Raw genomic sequence first — 22,095 nt, 5'->3', positions numbered from 1 at the left:
TTTAAAGAATACAATCGTTTTTCTTCGGCTTTCAGGCAGGGATGACTGAGCCTCATCCCATGCCAGCGGAACCCAGAGATAGGTCCCTGCAGTGAAGAAAACCACCTAACTCCCTACTAGCAACAGATGTGTTGACACAGTGTTGAAGAACGTTTAACTGGTGCAACCATTGAAAAGGTTCTTGAAGAAGCTTTCGGACTGGATATTTTCCAATCTCCGAGAGTGTCTTCCATAAGATAGTTGGGAAGCAGGCCGAGTGCAGCTCTCTGGTTTTCGAGGTAAGAACGTTCTTTGAGAGAGAAGAGCCATTAAGTTCTTTTCACAATACTCCGCGTCAGCTACCGCACACGGTAAGAAAGAAAGAGATACTGAGTTTGAGTATTATGGTACGTCCGATAGTGTTTCACCTTTTATCGTGAAAAGTCCACAAAGTTTTCCGAACACTAAATTGGCAAATTAAGTGTGTGTGAACGACGGTCACAAATGTGAACAATGTAGCATATTATTCATCCCGAAGATTAACTGAGTCACGCGGATGCTACAGTTTGTAAATCGTATATTAAATATATCCGAATAGCCACCGTTATACCGTCTGTTTAAGAAACAACTAGTCCCGAGAGATCCTCCTCACATGCTCACTTGTCACGATCACTTGTTGTGAAACCATTAAGAAACCATTCATTCAAAAATTCTCTCCCCTCTTCTGCTGCCCATTTCCAACGTTGTATTCTTGCAACAGTTTTTCGTTGAAACATTCTCGTTTCATAATTTTGTGTTTGTATTTTGTTCTACCTCCCGTTTGTCGTTCATTTACAGCAGATAGTTTTTGACCTACACGCTCATTCTAAAACCAGTTACGTTTGCCTTTTAATTTTTTCAAAACTTACCGTTTGTTTTGCGTAACATTCGTACTATTATCTTTATGCAACCACTAGTTTCGATTACAGCTGGTCATCCTCCGATCTATATCGTTGCGTAAGGAATTTCCCGCGACTAATATGTAGAGAACAGTGTTTTTCGAAATGTTTTAGAGTTTTCCTTGTCATTTCGCCAGGACTCCTTCTTTCGCTGTGTCTATGAAATATAGTTTTCTTATCTCAATTTATATTAAATTTGTTTTCTGCGTGTTTAAATATTACGTATCTTATGTTATTAAATTATTTCCCCTTGTATATCATCTGGCTCATAACTGGCTAACATGTAGGAATAATTAAATATGGATGCGAGTGCATCTGCTTGTTTTTCGTCTTTGAGATGTATCATACTAATGGCTCATATGTCACATAGCTAACTAAACGAAACTTCAGGAAATGGTAGAACCCGTGACCGCTCGAACATTACAAGACACCACACGTTATGAAATACACCCACAATGTTTGTCATTATGGCTAGTGAATCTTCAAGGGAAGAATTTTCGAGCAACGGGGAGTGTCTAATATTGGTAATTGCATCTTTGTATGTTAGCTGATTTATGTCGCTGAAAGACTAAAAGACGCTTGCTGTACCCAAGGAGTTCTCTACGCGCATGCAATCGATCCTCGCGTCTTAGCCAATTTATTTGTGAGATAAATATGCCTGTCGGCTTTTGCTGGGTAGCGATCTTTATTTTCGCTTTTTTTCACTGTTCTCCATGCCTTTCCAGCCTGAGTGTAACGTTGTTATAAATGGGATAATCTGTAGCGTAAGGTCTTTAAGTGGAGAGTGGAGCCCATCAGTTCCGAGTGGTTTCATTTGTTTTAACATTTATCTCATCGATCGTAGTATCGCCGTGCCAAAAGTGGAAGGTGAAGTTACCACCCTGCTATTCATCTTTCACTTCTTCTCCTACCGCGGGAGGCACAGATTCGTTCGTTTCCGGGGTGGAAATTTTGTAGCATAAATTGTGACGACTGCCTGCTTCCTAGGGTAGGCATCTTGTCGCATCTTTTCAGTATAAACAACATAACTTGAGATTCAAATTTCTGGAACAGGCGTCGCTAAGATTTTACCTACATATTGTTTCAACTGAGGTTCTACATACATTTTCAATTACAATTCCTTACCAAGGCATAATTGTATATCTTTCTAGCAGTTCAGTAGTTTTCGAGACTACTGGCCCTTTCAGATCAGAGTTACGTTAAGCTACCAATGCTTCCTGTCAGTGTTGGTAACTGTGTAGTACCCGTTAGAATTACAGTTACCACTGCTTACTAACAATGTTGGTAGTTGTGTGGTACAATCATTATTGTTACGTTAACTGCTTCCTCTGTGGTTCCATACGCACCGAACTAGCATTTCTACCCCAAAAAGGAAACCATAAGACAGGCAGATACTACGGGTGTAAACATATCTGTAATCTACACACTATGCGTAGATGCATTTAGGATGACATCATGACCTGCACAGTTACAAAATATCCACCTTATGTTAGCAAATACTGGCAGTCACAGGAGCAGGTTTTTTAAAAAAATTTGTTAAAGTTCTGTTCAGTGCAAGCGTTTACATTATAAAATGTCAGTCTCTAAGGTAATTTTCGGAGAAACTAATTCTCGAAAATGGTAAGTAGCTCTACAAACTAAAAGCAATGTTTAGCATAGGGCACGTTTCAATTGTTTACGGAAGGGTTTGTTTACGAAGATGGGTTTGCGTTCTGACCGGCTGTACCGAGTACTGCAGTCAGGAAAAGACACCCCCTCACAGGCTCACAATACTTGCTGTCGACGACAAATCCGGCACAGTTCGTGAGTCCAAAGGTACAGCCAACAAACCAAAAGGAAAATCGAGTAAGTCAGGGTAGAAATGAAAAGACCCTCTGCTATGAAAAAAGTAACAAAGAAGATAACTTCGCGAACATAGGCGAATATGACTTTAAAAAACAATATTCGCCTGATTTATACTCTCACAGTGTTAAGTCAAATACTAAAAATTATGGATTTTGGATTGTGTAAATCATGGCTTAGTCACAGCTGTGAGACGTCGTTACTATTATACTTCTTAAATCAATTTCTCGAGACGTTTACTTCTCATGCTCTTGAGTTCTTCATCTTCGTGCCAGAGCTCGTCGATGCGCCGGGACAAACTCAGTACGACGAATCGCGAGTCATTTGTCGGAAGCCAATCAAAATGCTTATTTGTAATTTCATATGAATCGTACCTATTGATACGTAATTAGCATGGTTGCAGAAAACGTCGTTCTTGTGCAACGCAGCTAGCTCTTTATTCGCACGAAGTAATGGCCGCTATCGACAGGGGATCTCAAGTTGATTCCGTATTTCTAGATTTCCGGAAAGCTTTTGACACCGTTCCTCACAAGCGACTTCTAATCAAGCTGCGGGTCTATGGGGTATCGTCGCAGTTGTGCGACTGGATTCGTGATTTCCTGTCAGGAATGTCACAGTTCGTAGTAATAGACGGCAAATCATCGAGTAAAACTGAAGTGAAATCAGGTGTTCCCCAGGGAAGCGTCTTGGGATCTCTGCTGTTCCTGATCTATATAAATGACCTGGGTGACAATCTGAGCAGTTCTCTTAGGTTGTTCGCAGATGCTGCTGTAATTTACCGTCTAGTAAGGTCATCCGAAGATTAGTATCAGTTGCAAAGCGATTTAGAAAAGATGGCTGTATGGTGTGTCAGATGGCAGTTGACGCTAAATAACGAAAAGTGTGAGGTGATCCACATGAGTTCCAAAAGAAACCCGTTGGAATTCGATTACTCGATTAATAGTACAATTCTCAAGGCTGTCAATTTAACTAAGTACCTGAGTGTAAAAATTACGAACAACTTCAGCTGGAAAGTCCACATAGATAATATTGTGGGGAAGGCGAGCCAAAGGTTGCGTTTCATTGGCAGGACACTTAGAAGATGCAACAAGTCAACTAAAGAGACAGCTTACACTACACTCGTTCGTCCTGTTAGAATATTGCTGCGCGGTGTGGGATCCTTACCAGGTGGGATTGACGGAGGACATCGAAAGGGTGCAAAAAAGGGCAGCTCGTTTTGTATTATCACGTATTAGGGGAGAGATTGTAGCAGATATGAAACGCATGTTGGGATGGAAGTCATTTAAAGCAAAGACGTTTTTCGTCGCGGCGAGATCTATTTACGAAATTTCAGTCACCAACTTTCTCTTCGGAAGGCGAAAATATTTTGTTGAGCCCATCCTACATAGGTAGGAATGATCATCAAAATAAAATAAGAGAAATCAGAGCTCGAACAGAAAGGTTTAGGTGTTCGTTTTTCCCGCGCGCTGTTCGGGAGTGGAATGGTAGGGAGAAAGTATGATTGTCGTTCGATGAACCCTCTGCCAAGCACTTAAATGTGAATTGCAGAGTAATCATGCAGATGTATATGTAACTAAAGTGAGCTGATATTAATTGTATTAAGTTAAGCGCATAGTCCAAATTTTCGATGAAATCGGAAATAAAACACACAAGTGATTACAATGATGACTGTACTCACACATCTCGTGCTATGCTAGTCTTTTATAGCAGTTGTATATCTGTTTTGAGATTGGTTGCCTACACCAACTCACAAGCAAATTATAGCTTTTCAACACAGGCCTCAGGCTACGATACAGATCGATCAGTCGCGACATCCAGCTCTTTTAGTAGTCACAAAAGAAATACGAAAATTAGTAAGCAATTTTAAAATTTATAATAATCAGATCAGTAAAAGTTATTCCGGCGCACTCCACACCGAAGAAACTATAATTTATTAATAGGTTAGGTTCAAAGAAAACAATGGGTTCAGAGATCCTCATGGGATACCGTATACTGTCACAAGACTGGGCCAGGACCAACGTCACCGAACATAGGCACGCGACGTATTATTTAACAGCACATCATCTACGAAGGCCGCGACTCTGCACGCAACTGAGTGGTCAAGGAGGCACAAATTTACTTCAGAAACTCGCAAGACTTGGAGAAAAAATCTAAAGCGATACACACCTGGTCGAAGAAAATATCGAAGTGAAACGACAAAAAGAGATAAGTCTAATACTAATTTATTGCAAGTGAGACATAAAATAAATAAATAAAATAAATCTCAAAGAGGATGAAAGTTCTTACCACTTAAGTGACTACTGAGAAGGAAATATTCTCTAATTCCATAACTGGTTTCCTCACAAGCGACATACGACAGCAGAAAAAAAATCGTAATGAAGGCAGGTTTCTTAAATTATGTAAATTTGTCACACTGGCTGCTATTGTTAGGATTAAACCATCTGCTTATTTTATATTGGTCACTAATACAAACTTCCAGCTGTGTAAAAATTCTCAAGTGTCTGCCAACGTATCTGATATCTTATAATTAAAATTCAAGATGTAAATGCAGCATCGATTGTTCAGTCGCCAGAGTAAAATAAGCATTTCCAGAATACAAGCCTCACATATTTTAGGTGCAACATAGTATCCCTACATCACATACTTTTAAAAGTGGATCACGGTTGGTCAAACATAAAGAAAAAGTCAACACGAACTAAGTAAAGTTAAATGTGGCAACATACAGAAATAGAGTATATCATTCAATAAAATGGTTAACTATATTACCGGACTTCAGACTTATAGGGGTGACACCAGATATAAGAAAACACTAGTTACACAGTCACTTGCAAATGTAAGGGACTATTGAACTATGAGAACGACATCTAGAGGTTAGGTGCTCAAAGATCAATCTGAGTGGTATGACATGCTCTCTTTTTTTGCTGAAAACGAAGGTGACATACGGGGGCTGGAATTTAAATAGTGGTAACTATGTATTCACAACCGATACAAAACAGTTACATTTTTCCACCTGTTACTGTCCTTCAAAGTAGTCACCAGCATTGTGTAGAACCCGTTGTCAGCGATATGGAAGGCATACTATAGCGTTAGCACAGCCTCTTCTGTTGATAGTGCGAATGGAGCGGTCTGCTGCCTGTCGAATCTCTCGAACAGTTCTGAAGCGAATGCCACCGTCAATGCACAGTATTACTATGCATTCGCTTCAGAACTGTTCCAGAGATTCGACAGGCAGTAGACCGCTCCATTCGCACCATCAACAGAACAGGCTCTGCTAACGGTATACTACGCCTTCCACATCGCTGGCAAAGGATTCTACACAACGCTGGTGACTACTTTGAAGGACAGCAAGAGGTGAAAACATGTAACTGTTTTGCATCGGTTGTGAATAAATAGTTGCCACTATTTACGTTCCAATCCTCGTAGTATGCCATATGAGTCCCAGGAAGGAAGTAATAAGTCTCGTTACCGTATGCAGAAGGTTCATAGGAATGTCCTATCTACATTTCTCTTAATTCTTAATGTTCGTCGATTAAAAACCAATGCCTGTTTTATATTTGGTGTTTTAATCATGTTATATCTTACATTTATTGTAGGCACTTGAGAGTGGCTACAAATCCGAAATTACGTAACAATGATAACAATATAAAATTAAAAGGTGTATTAAACCTGACTGTGACAGTCAGTGCGACACACTGGTATCATAAAAGAGACGTATCACTGCAGCGGGCGCCAGGCAGCTAAAATATTGGAAGGTACAGTAGAACGTGTAGCACATTCCACCAGTGCAATGATAAAACCTAGTAACCGCTTGTCGGATTTCGTAAATGATTAAATGTAAAATATCAAACAAATATGGAAATGGATAGTCCTGGCAGAATATAAATAATTTGGGAACAACGGTAACAACTCCTCGAACAGTGCTCACTTTGAATGATAGAGAAGTACATAAATACTTGCTAGCTTTCGGACGAATCGCTGTTCGATCTATTATATAGTGTTGCTGTACAGGTGTGTGTGTAAGAGTGTGTGTGTGTGGGTGTGTATGTGTGTGTGCTGTAGCATGAAAAAGGATTTGTCCCCCACCTAGCGAATTTTCACTCTTGTTTATCTGCCTATCAACCACTCAAAGTCTCTGTCGTTCGGTTAGTTGTTACCTTTGCTCCCTGACGTAAGAGTAAGTGAAGAGAAATCATCGGAGCAGATTCCAGCGGTCTAGTAGGCGTGGATGACAGTTACACAGGTATCGTAACAGCGAGAGCAAGTGTGAATGAGTCTTTTAGGAGAGGCTAGGACAGATTTATGTTGGCGCTGTCTGCGCTTGTGGCCTCGCCATTCACGAGACAGCGAGCGCTAGTGTCATTCCCACACACACACACACACACACACACACACACACACACACACACAGGATCAGTGACGTAACGTGCTTGGGACCGGTTGGCGGCCGTGGAGTTTTCTTGTTTCGCGGGCGGCGGGATGACGTGTCTGGCTGCATTCCTGGGGCTGCGCCTGGCGCGCTCGGCCGCCTCTCCTCCCCCCCCCCCCCTCCTCTCATTCTCCCCCTCCCACCGACGCTCCGCAAGCTCGCTCTCCCTCCCCTACTGCCCGTTTCTTGTAGAGGCTGAGGTCGGTGCGCGGCGCGTCTCTCAGGGCCGCCGCGATCCAGAGCAACACACACACCGCACACGGCCGAGGAACTCCGACGGCTAACTTCATTATCGCGACTCCCTTTTGTTACCTCTGCTGCGTAGGCGGGGAAACTGCGACCAGCCACGCTGTAATGTTCCGAACCGATTTATTGCCACGCTTGCCGACTTCGAGAATCTATTGCTCACTGCTCGCTCAACATCTCCTGATAGCAAAATTAACTGACATCGCAGGAGCATTTGACAATTTTTGCCGGCCATCTTTGTTTGCGCGGATGCGTGATTTACAGGCTCCCCAACGTCTACACTACAACAACTTCATAGATTACTGGTGGGGGTAGAGTTGTGGAATGCTCAGCTGGCACAAGAACTACCAAGGTGTGGCCACAGCGGTCGAATTGTGGGCCAGTATTTAGGGATTTGGCAACTGACACGCTCTTGTGACAATCGGAAGAAGATGACCAAGTCGATGGGGTGCTATCGTATTCTCGCATTCGGGAGGACAACGGTTCAAACGGTCGTCCGTCCATCCTGATTTAGGTTTTTAGTGATTTCCCTAAATCGCTTCACGCAAGTGCCGGGATGGTTCCTCTGAAAGGGCAGGGCCGATTTCCATCCCCACCCTTCCCTAATCTGAGCTTGTGCTCCGTCTCTAATGACCTCGCTCTCAACGGGACGTTAAACACTAATCTCCTTCTCCTCTTCCTGGTGTCATATGCTAATGCTGTCTTGGCTACGATGTCTGGGATCTCAAGAGATCGTTACGTAGACATCCTACCGTTAAGTTAGTAAGCATCTCTGTCACATGACAAGCAGTCACGGAGCAGCATGGAGTACAACTTGTCGAAAAGCGTAACTTCACACAACCCATTCAAAAAATCGTAGTCAAAGCAAGCAACATTATGCGCAACAGCAAACTACTAGCTACCACTGCATGTCATTTTCACCTCCATCACAACTTACATAGGTAGTGCTTTGGGCGCACAGAATTCGGTGCGAGCGGAACAGAGAAATCCTGCTACGATCACAGAGGCGTGTGCCCCTCAGACTCACAGAGGCCTTTGGCATTACGCCAACCGTTGGTTTTCTGGTGATCCACGCAATCTACCAAACAGATATTATGATAAGATGTCGTACAGCCTCCTACTGGCTATACAAAGAGTAAGGATCAAAGACTAACACAGCTCCTGAACTGGAGGGTGTGTACATGGCAGAACGAATGGAACAACAGTGAAACATATCAAAGAGACTACCAGCTCTTCCCGTACATGTGCGAAGGTATAGCGTTTGGCCGTGCAGAAACACATCAGGGCATGTGACATTACTAACGCGACATGTCACATATACGGTTTACCTGTACAGGTTTGACAGGAAAAACGATGGCACCTGTCACTGTGGTCATGTGGTAACGTCCTGCGACGTCATCTTTAACTGTGACGTCTATAACGGAATTGGGGAACCAATAGAGACTAACCAACAGCTGCACGAACTTATAAGAAATAACGAATGGTGGGCAATAATGGACACTGTTACTAACACAATTTCCCAGCATGAGAACAGCATGAGAAAGACAAATATGCCAGGGCACGGCAACTGCAACCCCCTTTCTCTCCCCCCCCCCCCCCCCCCCCCCCCAGTCTCGCACAGCGCCATCATAGGAGCGTCAACGTGCGAGTGCAACCAAAATCACAGCGACACGTGAGACAGAAGCCGCAGTACCACATCAGTCCCACGTCTGCAGCTGTTTCAGTTCCATCTCGGTTACTCGGACGAGGAGATGCGCATCGACAGGAGATGCATAAAACATGTTGTGTAACGTATACCCTTAAACTATCGCTATGTTTTCTAGGAGACTGCTTCCAATATTATCATGAATATTATTATTCATATTATTATCCTGGGATATAACTTTTTGTAATCTGTCAAAACACGTAACAACTTCCAAGAAATGTAAAATCGTGCATAGAGTAGGCCCGAGGAAAGCGATGAAGTAAATAAGTCAGAATCTCGTGATTTACAGAATATTACTACGATGTGGTTTTCAAATGTTGCCGAAATTTGAATTTCATGCACGAATAGTTACGGCTACTCTGAAATACTATTAGGTGTCTCCCCATATATGTTTTATCAATCAAGTTGGCATAAATTTTACCTTGATACCTCTACCAGTTCCCGAGAGAATTAAAAAAAAAAAAAAACACACTAAATGCAGTGCTGGACGGAGTGTTCCGCACAAGGGTAGGACCGAGCATAGCTTGCACATCGAAGCGGTGCTCGGTTCGTGGCGTAGCCCTTTGGTCGTACTGTTGGCCCCTGTTGAGGGCCCCTTAAGCCGTCACTCTGAGTCATCACTGCGCACCACCTAAGCGGTGCCTAGCTTCGTTGTCCTCATCAGCTCTAGCTGTGCGGCTATGAGGGTTTGCAGGCCCTCTCGCCTTCACTACGCAGTACTGTTCGAAAGGCATTCTATAGCTTCTTGATCGGCAAAATGTTTCTGCTGTATATCGTTTTCGTGTTATAAAAGGAAATGTCGTCCCAATTTTTGGACCTTAGTTCTGCATCGGTTCCAAGATTATTGCCATTCAGGCAGGGGCGAAGACGGAGCTCCATCACGTCCGTAAGTGACAGGCTAGCTCGACAATTTTGTGGAACGATGACAGGAAAAGCACCTTCTCGAATAACAGACTTGATTTTAGATTTGCCATGTTTTCTCTAAATGACTATTTTTTTTTTACTGCCACTTATCACTTGTTTCACCTCTGACTACGATTTGTATTTGTGACAAATGAAAAAGTTGTATCGTGGTTCGGATCCCATTTGTTTGCCTTTATCGGATAAATGTTTTCTTTATTATTGCTTTGTCTTTATAAACTTCAAAATACACGTTTTCTTCTGTTTTACTGAAAGTTGTTTCTTCGACAGAACAAAACTAATTTCTGTTCTTAAACAGCTAGGTATTTTTCTTGAAATTAAAATTTCGCCTTGTATGAAGAAATAAGTGCTTGCTGCGATACCGTTTTGGATCTGCTCCTCAGCGCGGGAAACCGAAAAGAGAAGTTCTTCTTTCTTGAAAATAATAACTTATAGAAACTTCATTCATAAACTCAACATTTTGTTCAAATGTTTCAAATGGCTCTAAGCAATATGGGACTGAACATCTGAGGTCAACAGTCCTCTAAACTTAGAACTGCTTAAACCTAACTAACGTAAGGACATCAACACATCCATGTCCGAGGCAGGATTCGAACCTGCGACCTGTAGCAGCCGCGTGGTTCCGGACTGAAGTGCCTAGAACCGTTCGGCCACTGTGGCCGGCGACATTTTGTAAACCGTAAAATACGAAATGCTACAGTTATTTGGAAATGAAAATACGTTCTGTTAAAGAGAAGTAAGGAATATCGTGTTTTGTATATAAGTATTTCCGACTGGCTGACGCTCCTTGCAGTGTTTCTTGCGTGTCTTACTCTATCGTATACAGCTGGACTATCTGTTACACGAGCATTCTCTACGATTCTCAGAGATGTAGGGCATATTTAGTATGACTATTTTCAGCATACTCTCAACAGTCTTCTTGTGGTTCGGGTCCCCTGCGATCTTCCACAATTCGTATGCAAGGTAGTCAATGACACTCGTTTGTCTGTTATCTGTTATCTGTGTTCTGTGTATCCAATCATCCATACGTCAATGAAAAAAAACTGGATTAGTTTCCCGGGAATATTTTAAAAAAATCTTACTTTTTAAGGGTTGAACAAGACGTCAATACGCTGCTCCTCAGATGTAACGAGCCACTAGAAATATTTATAGACAAATTGCCAAATCAGTCACGCCGACATGCAAATCATTACTTGTGAAAAGCTTAGATAACCGAAAACTGAGACGTGAGGATGGGATTTGAAACAAAGCTTGTCATTGGTACATCTCAATCAAGGTATACACAGCGCAAAAAAGTAGTCTCTTTCTCTGATTCCTATAGTTGACTCCCACTGAGAAGCATAAGTATGAAATTTTGCTCAAAGGTGCCTTCAAGCTTTCTCTGCAATGGTGCAAATGTGTGGCGCCTTTCGACGTCACCCTATGGCTGGGCGCTGCTTCAAATAGCAAGGTGTCGACACGTATAAAAGGGGCTGAAGTTCTTGTGAGGTCTAAGGTGGGTTAGTAACATCGCCAAAATTCTGTCCTGTGCTACCTTGGACGTGTCACACGATGGGAAGGTCGTCACAGCCACTCTTACCCACATTTCAGCCCTTCTTTTGACACCTCTGCGATGAAGATCAGGACCACGGCACCCGGCACTGGAATCACATTCTTTTCTTTTGTGTGGCCGAGGGAAACATCACAGCCGCTCAGATTCGGCACGAAAAGCCCTCAAGAAATGGGATAAAAGGCGCCCATGAAACTACCCATTCTCTTGGGGCGTTCATTCCCACACATTTGCGAACGAAAACGATAGTTCGCAGTGCGATGAGCAACTGTGCAACGTACGTGACAGTGTTTGATCGTGCTTACAGTCTGGGACGATTCAATCCTACGGTGAGCCCGCATCCCCATCGAACGTGATCACACCCCTTAGGAGTGCAGTGTGGACGCCGGTTTTTGTTCTGGTACGCAGGGTGGAACGACTACGAACCATTCAAAACCATTCGACGAAAGATAAAAGTGACACAAAGCAGTGAAGAATGTTTGTGCTTTTTTTTAGCCCTCCTGCTTCGCGCCATCCTGTGGCGTGAACACGGAGGGTTGCAGCATTAACATGTACGTAAATGAAACGGCAAAGGATCCCCCTAAGACTCCCCAGTACGGCAACGCCCTCGGTGCCATCCACATTCCTTTGTTGAGTACGCCAAAAATGTAGTGTCAGGTGAGTGATGCCTCGCGGCAGTTTCAACACCTGAGGGCAGGCACCCCAACATAGGGGGTGTCAAAACAGTAGAAGAGTCAATGTGACTCTCACGTGAGATACTCAAATTTGGATGTAATGGTAAAGACCTTGCCACTTGCAATAATCTACCGAAATGCCTAACGGCGGCAATCGTGAATACGACCCAAGCACTGTCCTAAAAATATATGTCATAAATGAAAATATAGGACGACAATTCATGTCATTAGTACTACATCTACATCTATACTCCGCTAGTGGCGGAGAGCACAATTCGCGCTAAAGTCATATTCCTCTTCCCTCCCCCCCCCCCCCCCCCCCTCTCCCGCACCACACTGTTCCACTTGCAGATCGCGCGAGGGAAGAACGACTGTCTGAACGGCTCAGTACAGGCTCTTATTTCCTTTATCTTTGAATGAATCATTACGCTATTTGAAAGTTGGTGGTAATAATATATGCTTTACATCCTCGGTGAAGATTGGATTTCGGAATTTAGAGAGCAGCCCTGTACTGAGACGTACAGGTCCCCCATCGAAGAATCAGTGGATACATAGATTTATTAATAAGACGGCACTGCAAAAACTACAAGGCACAAAGGGGGACGACATACATGTCGATAGAGCATCTCTCAAAGTTTCGATTCGTAATGTGCGTCGTCGTGTATGATGTGATGATGATGTTTTGTTTGTGGGGCGCTCAACTGCGTGGTCAGCAGGGCCCGTACAAAGTCCCAATTTTTACACAGTCCCTTTTTTTTACATAGTCCAATCTAGCCACATTCACAAATGATGATGGTGAAATGATGAGGACAACACAAACACCCAGTCCCCGGGCAGAGAAAATCCCCAACCCGTGCCGTCGTGTAGCTGCACTAACGAGGAGAACACGGGAAGTGCCATAACACGATTTCCCGGAAACGTCTCTCAGTGGAAGAGGGGTCAAAACGAGTGAACACGTGTCTCGCCTTATCCGTGGATATTCAACCGTTTCTGAAAACAGAAAGTCGAGTTTTCGGCATATTTTCCAGGTACTTCATGTGACTTGATTGCACGATATCCTCAGACGAAATGGTCGCATAGTCATTAGCTCGCATCTCCGTAATTTTCCGCCCCGAAACTCAATTATTATTTTTAAACTCTATTATTACTTTTAGTTTTGTTTTTATTTGTAACTCCGTGGGTGTAGAAGATTATGACACGAATGTTTTCCACTGTATATTGATTTAATGCTATCCTTATTCGTCTACTAATTGTACGTTAGATGAATGAATAAAAAAATGAGAAAATTATCTGAAATTGTTTCGGTTAAATTTCTGTAGTGTATCTAGATTCGTAATCAAGTGTAATCTCCAGTTTTCAGAAAAATGATCCGTTATGCATGGTTTACCGCGAAATTATTGCCAATACGAAAATTTTCACGAGTGTTAACGTTTCGTTTCCGAGTGGGATTCATACGAAGAAATGTCTCTCTGGCAAATCTGCTTTCGCCTGACGCTCGTGGTGTTCGGAATGTTTCTACGATTAGTATCGTCCATGCGCATGCACCAAATATTCTTGAAGAATAAACGTATGAATAAACTATAAAAAAATAATATAAGAATTGATATGAAAATGAAATATCAGAATATGAGAAGTTGTAACCCCTCAGCATACCATACACGCATATATATAAGAACTGTGTCACACTTAATGTAAAATACAGTTATAATTTTACAATCAAAATAATGCCCTTGTATCCCATAATTTGATATGAAACATTCGTGTAGTAACCTTCTACGGACATAGGTAGACAAATGAAAACAATAAAAGTAAAATAAAATAAATAAAAGTAATAGTCACGTGTCAAATATGGGCCACAAACTTATTAAGCTGCAGCGCCGTTTCGTCTGAAGATAACACGCAGTAGGAGGCACATCAAGCACCTGGAAAATAACTCGGAAACTCTGACTGTCGTTTTTCGAGAATGTGTCCAGTATCTACGGAAAAACCGAGATACGTGTTTACCTGATTCGTCTCGCCCTGCTCTTAGTGAAGTTCCGAGAAACCAAGTGACGGTAATTGCCGTGTTCTCTTCGTAAGAAGAAGAGTGTCAGAACATTGAGACAAATCATCCGCTGCGTAGTGTCGTATCGAATTAGTTCGCGCCTGCATAAGGGCTAGCCTAGGAACAGATTATCGAAGCCCTGATAACTCATCTCCGTGACCTGATCGCACTTACTGACGTTTGCAGCGTCATAAACGGTGTCCATATTCAGTACCTGTGCTGTGAGTTTAATCGTTTAGAAATAAACTGTTTCCACTGCTGTGTGTATGTTTTCCGTATGTTTTGATGTTTTTGTCCTGCATGTACATCTACATACATACTCCGCAATCCACCATACGGTCCGTGGCGGAGCGTACCTCGTACCACAACTAGCATCTTCTCTCCCTGTTCCACTCCCAAATAGAACGAGGGAAAAATGATTGCCTGTATGCATCTGTACGAGCCCTAATCTCTCTTATCTTATATTTGTGGTCTTTCCGCGAAATATAAGTTGGCGGCAGTAAAATTGTACTGCAGTCAGCCTCAAATTCTGGTTCTCTGAATTTCCTCAGTAGCGATTCACGAAAAGAACGCCTCCTTTCCTCCAGAGATTTCCACCCGAGTTCCCGAAGCATTTCCGTAACAGTCGCGTGATGATCAAACCTACCAGTAAAAAATCTAGCAGCCCGCCTCTGAATTGTTTCCATGTCCTCCCTCAATCCGACCTTATAGGGATCCCAAACGCTCGAGCCGTACTGAAGAATAGGTCGTATTAGTGGCAAACGAAACGATAGGATACATTTTTTCATGTTGGTAATTCATGACTAGTACATTATTAACATAACTATACATTAATGTGTTTCACTCCAAAAACGATGGTAATGAAAGGATTAAGAAAGTAAAGTTGTAGAAAGATGTTAGCAGATCCATATATGTGTTGCTTGTACGAACGTTTAGCAGCTTGCCTCGGCCAGCGCTGCACCTGGAACACAGCAGGGCAGCGACAGATCGCCAGCGGTCTGCGACACTCACCTGGAACACACAAGAGAAACGGCAGCCCGTTAGCAGCAGTCGGCTGTGGCCTCAGGCGTGGCGCGCGCATTAGCCCGAGGCTCCAGGGGTTGCGGGTCGGAGGTTCCATGGTGGATGGGGAGAGTGGGGAGGGGGGTGGGGGGGGGGGTGGGAGAGAACCGCGCAATTAGCCTCACTCCCCTTCCGCATCTTTGCTAATGCAGCCTCACCTGATTTATGGCCGTCCCAAACGAGAGAACCTCTCTCTCCCGCTCGATTCTCGAGCGCCGTCGCAAAGCAGTCGGTCGGTAGGGGCCAGAAAGCATCTACTTTGCTTTCACCGAGGGCACTTCTACGCTTCACAGATTAGACTGAGCGCCGAACTGCCATCCCGGCGGTAACTGCGGCATGCGGCACAGTATCATTGCACGCACTTTGTCGACTGAACGCTGTGCGTTTTGAGTGTAATTCTATAAATGAGATGTATGTTTCCGACGCACGTAATGCAGTAAGCTTTGAAATGTGACGTGAAGCATATTCAGTTAATGATGTAACTAGCATTTCCTGGCAAAAAAAGTTGTACTGGGTTATTCGTAGTGTTCGGCGTTGGGTCCGCAGTAATTCGGATAATCTGGAACTCGCTTAATTTTATTTGCAGTAACCGGTCGCAAGACATCTATACATACTGTACGGTAGATTCTTACCCACCACATCACTCGTGCTGTAAAGACGTTGCATGACATGCCTTTCATTATGCACGTTGACCAACCACCTTCATTTGTACCACTGAACAATTTCATGAGGCATTCGACTCTAAACAGAATATGTCCATTTAGATGAGTTACGGTATGCAAATTTTTGAAAAAGGTTTTTAGAGGTAAAACTGTGCAGTTCTGCAAACAAGACAAATCCACATTTTAGTCAGACTAATCACAGCCAGTGTGGCAAAATGGCTGTAACGGATCGTGCAGACACGCCTCGATCCCTGAGTCAACAGATGGAGACGTTTGCAAGACAACAACCATCTGCACGAACAGTTCGACGACTATTGCAGCAGCATGGACTATCAGCTCGGAGACCATGGCTGCGGTTACCCTTGACGCTGCTTCACAGACAGGAGCGCCTGCGATGGTGTACTCAACGACGAACCTGGGTGCACGAATGGCAAAACGTAATTTTTTTTAGGATGAATCCAGGTTCTGTTTACAGCAGCATGGTGGTCGCATCCGTGTTTGGCGACAACACGGTGAACGCACATTGGAAGCGTGTATTCGTCATCGCCAGACTGGCGTACCACCCGGCGTGATGGTATGGGGTTCCATTGGTTACACGTCTCGGTCACCTCTTGTTCGCATTGACGGCACTTTGAACAGTGGACGTTACATTTCAGATGTGTTACGACCTGTGGCTGTACCCTTCATTCGATCGCTGCGAAACCATACATTTCAGCAGGATAATGCACGACCGCACGCTGCAGGTCCTGTACGGGCCTTTCTGGATACAGAAAATGTTCGATTGCCACCCTGGCCAGCACATTCTCCTGATCTCTCACCCATTGAAAACGTTTGGTCAATGGTGGCCGAGCGAATGGCTCGTCACAATACGCCAGTCACTACTCTTGGTGAACTGTGGTATTGTGTTGAAGCTGCATGGGCAGCTGTACCTGTACACGCCATCCAAGCTCTGTGTCACTCAATGTCCAGGTGTATCAAGGCCGTTATTACAGTCAGAGGTAGTTGTTCTGGGTACTGATTTCTCAGGATATATGCACCCAATTGTGTGAAAATGTAATCACACGTCAGTTGTAGTATAATATATTTGTCCAATGAATACGCGTTTATCATCTGCATTTCTTCTTGGTGAAGCAATTTTAATAGCCAGTGGTGTAATTACATACCTCGTCCGATAGTCGTTGATTTGTGTGCTTAATTTACTAAAATATTACAATGCAGTCACTCGTATAGCGTACGCAGGCATTACGTATTGTTAAAGCTTTGTACTGCAGGTCATCGGTGGTGGCTGAAGCTGTGGACCGTCGGAAACGTGAGGCTGGACACTGTCGGAAGGCGAGGCCTGCGATGTCGGTCGTGACTGAGTGTCGCACTGTGCCGCAAAGTGGCCCTCCCTTCCCTTCCCTTCCCCTCCCCTCCCCACCCCTCCCTCGCCACGCAGCCAAAGGCACTCCCCGCTCGACGGTCGGCACTAACTCTTCCCTGTGCAGCCGTTGTTTGCGAGCGGGTCGGAGCCTTTCCCAGGGACCGCCGCTCGTCAATCGGCCGAGCTCCTACACCTCTGTATGGGGCCTGCTGGCACACCGACCACCTGACTCTGCAGAGGGGGTGGAGAGGGAGAGGGGAGGAGTGGGGAGGTTGTCACTTGGGAACAATGGGTCGATTCTGACTGATTATAGCTGCCACTCGTCATCAGAAGGGAATGGAAATTACAGACTGGTGAGGCGAAACACAGGCAACATTCACGAACGTACAGCTATTTGGGGAAGCACTTCCCTCCTACTATTAAGAATTGTGTACGTGCATTACTGTATGTAATAACAATCGTTGTTATTGTCATTTCATTTCGTGTATATAGTTACTATTATTATGTCATATGTCTGTATTTCCAATGACTGTTGGATATTAAAGAATATTCTAGTATTCATTAACCAATGTAAATAGTAACATGATGATAGATATAAGTGATATAGCAACAGTGTTTACTGTTGATAAACGAAGCACTTCTTATCTGACTCAGTACGTGGCTGGCTCAAGATTTGACGTTTTCTATATCGCGCACTTGTTGCCATTCGCTGGATTCGAGTTAACGTTATTATTTATGTAACTCTCCCGCGGTTTCGGAAGCAGTATACTTTCTTGCACGTTCACGTTCAAGAGAGGGGTTTTTCTTAAAGATACGGGCACAGATGTGGATAATGACACTATTTAACATAACATTGTTTTCTGTCTTATGGCAGGTCTTGTCATGGGGCAAGCCTCGTCAGAGAGGTCCACCGCTTGAGAGTCTAGGGACGTGATTCCAGTGACGGTTTCCCGTTGCCTTCCACTGATGATGATCAAATGATAATGCGGACAACACTACACCAAGTCCCTGAACGGAGAAAATCTCCGACCCAGCCAAGAATCGAACCCGGGTTCCTGTGACATTCCGCCGCACCGACCACTCAGCTATCGGGGCAGACAGTGACACTATGAACATTTGAATACAGTCAACATGCCTAATACAGTTAACACGTATAATCTTTCCATGATAATGCATAAAAGATCGCAACTCTTTATCAGTCTAATGTTTCAATAAAAAAATCTGTTCTAAGTACACTCGTTATTATGCTACAGAACAAGTTAATTCTAATACAGACACGAGTTAATAAAAAAACTTGTTATTATTATCATCATCATATACACCAGAATAACCTGAAAGCATAGCGTGTTCACAAGATTCATATTCGAAACGTCAGGAAAAACCACTAAAATATTGTGGGACTTAGTAGTAGTTTTGATGGGCCTAAACTTATTTGCTAAGTGTTCATATTTATATTAACACTAAGCAAACTTTTTTCAGGCAGCAATCAACAGGGAAAATATATTTCGAGAAATGCAGAACAGATTGCTCTATTGTATTTCTTATTTTTAACCAACAGAACAAGCTCTGCTAACGACATACTACGCCTTCCACATCGCTGGCAACGGGTTCTGCACAACGCTGGTGACTACTTTGATGGATAGTAACGGGTACAAACATGTAACGCTTTAGTATCGTTTGGGAATAAATAGTCGCCACTATTTAAGTTCCAACCCTCCTATTTCGCGCGTAATAAGTGCCGTTATTCGTTACTTTTCTCTGAATTCATTTAAGTAACACAATTTCTATATCTGAATCATCGTTGCAGATAATGTATGTCACACTGAATTTATCTTGAGACTCGCTCTGTTATCGAATCATGCAATTTCTTCCATTCTCAAGCCACTGAGCGTTTCGACATTTTCATGCAGGTACGAAGGTGATAATTAAGCAAATCCCTACTGTGAAACATCGACGAAAAATTGAACTAACAACTAGTTATCAGCAGCAATTATCGGAGCTACAACAACAGTGACGAAAGGGGAGATAAAGGAGTGCAGGCAACAATACCGATTTAACGATGACAAAACGATCGATTGTTTCCGCTTTGAACTTTATGTGCCGGGGATCCGATGGCAGTATTCGTTCGGTTGGTCCCACAGACTGGTTTTACTCGACGGAAGTAAATGAATAACAGCAATAATTTCGTGTGACTCAGTGGCGGTGCAAGTCTTTGTACTGGACACCACCTGAGCGACTTACGTGTCCCTTTCCTATCCCGGTTATCCAGCCAGGGAAAAGAGACCTACTACTGTTTAACGTGGAATCCGCACCAGGCGTCGTTTCTGGCGTCGCCGTACATCATTGAGTGTTGAAGGCTGGGTTAAGACGTAGACTAAAACATCCACGTTGTAACCGGGATTCGATCCTGCGACTTCTCGCTTTTCAGGCACGCACTTTACATATAGATCAACATAACTAGCACAATAATACAACCGATACGCACGACTTCAACTGACTATATGTAACTGTTTTCAACCGGTCGCTCCCGCAGACTAGTTTCACATAAGGAACAAAAATAATTCATCCGATGAGTAAAATTGGTTTTAATCGAGCGCTTTTGTTCGGTTGTTCCCATCACTAATGGATTATAGCGCAGTCGTAGTGAATTTATTAGTGTGTTAGGCTGAACGTCCACTGCAGCCGCATTCGTCAGCCTAGTTCGACGATCGCATACGACCACACGCTGCCGACTAATCTCAAGACACGTAGCGACATGTCAACTGCACACCACACGACCAAGTCGGACGCATATAGCCGTACACGGCCGGCTGACGGACTAATTAAAGCGAAATATATAGGAAAAGAAATCCACTACTGTGCAGCTATGCTACTGATGACAAGCAGCTGAAGACAGCGTCTGCCGTAAAATATCTAGGAGTAACTATCCAGAGCAACCTTAAGTGGAGTGACCATATAAAACAGATAGTGGGGAAAGCAGGCACCAGACTCAGATTCATCGGAAGAATCTTAAGGAAATGTAACTCATCCACGAAAGAAGTGGTTTATAAGGCACTTGTTCGCCCGATCCTTGAGTATTGTTCATTTATCTGGGATCCCTGTTAGATAGAACTGATAGAGGAGATAGAGAAGATCCAACGAAGAGTGACGCGTTTCGTCACGGGATCGTTTAGCTGGCGACAGAGCGTTACGGAGATGGTAAACTCCACTGTCAGGCGTTACGAAGAGGTGTTATGGATCACTGAGGGATTTAGTATTGAAATTTCGGGACAGCACTTTTCAGGATGAGTCAGACAACATAACCCCCCCCCCCCCCCCATTCATCTTGCGTATTGACCAATACCAGAAAAATCGAGAAATTTGAGCCAATACAGAGGCTAACCGACAACCATTCTTCCCACGCTCTCTTCGCGAGTGGAACAGGGTTGGAGAGATCAGATAGTGGTACCGAAAGTACCCTCCGTCACACACCATTAGGTGACTGACGGAGTATGATGTAGAGGTAGATGTCGGACGCTCTCGTTGCAACCGAGCATCTGTTGTTGATCGTGTCTGTGTGAGGTCCGCATTTAATTACCATCTATTGACAAAGAGAACAGTTCTTCATGGACTATGCAAGGCTAGAAGTATCATCACCGCAACTTACAAAGTAAACTGTGGCTGGAAGTTGCAGAGGACACGAGCATGGAAGATAATCGGAAATGCTCCTCATAACGTAGCAAGACGCATAATACTCTGCCACCAAAATTACTTAATTTTTTAATTTAAACGTGACGTACCGTGTACAGATAATAAGACCAAATTTCCTTTACTTCACGTCTATGGACACAAATTTTTTGTCATCAGACTACCGGTTTCGGTCTATAGCGACCACCGTCAGACCTGTTTTTATAAAAACATGTCCTAATATACTGGAGTCAGAGTGGCATCTTCAAATGCTAAACACAAAATCAGCACTAGGATCGTCAGATATATATAAATAATAATATATTCAAGAGTCATCCTTGTCAGGAGATCTACTGTTTCTTTCTTTCTTTTTTTGAACAGTAGTGTTGCTGTCAAGATGGCTCTTGTATATACTATTATTTATATATATCTGACGACGCTGACGCTAATTTTGTGATTAACAGTGGACGATGCCACTATGACTCCAGTGTATTAGGACCTATTTTTATAAAACAGATCAGAAGATGCTCATTCTAGACCGAAACTGGTAGTCTCATGACAAAAAATTGGTGAGCATAGACGTGAAGTAAAGGAAATTTATTCTATATTCAGGTCAATGTTCAATTCGTGACCATGTTGCAGCTTGTTTTAATACGACTGTTTAAAAAATTCTAGAAAGTATACTTAAAAACAAAATTGAGAAAAACCTAAAGATACTCCACATTCCCGACTTGTCTACATCTGTCCCATCATCTTTGCGCGGAATGGTTACAGAAACCCCACAAATCTTGTAGAAAGCACACGTTGTGACTTTTTCTATTGAATTCTGTACCCATTATATATACCTAAGAGCGTTTTTATATATCTAAGACCGCCTGAAAGCACTCCATTCAGTAAGACGACTTTTATTTTTTTAAATGTAGAAACTGTGTTTAATATCAGAATTTAGTGGGGCACGTTCAACCATTTGTTCACACAGGTAATTAGTATTGTGTCAAATACTAAAACCGCTTGAATC

The sequence above is a fragment of the Schistocerca gregaria genome, chromosome 1, assembly GCF_023897955.1.
Source record: "Schistocerca gregaria isolate iqSchGreg1 chromosome 1, iqSchGreg1.2, whole genome shotgun sequence".
NCBI classification, from domain to species: Eukaryota; Metazoa; Arthropoda; class Insecta; order Orthoptera; family Acrididae; genus Schistocerca; species Schistocerca gregaria.
This window is presented reverse-complemented; position numbering follows the sequence as displayed.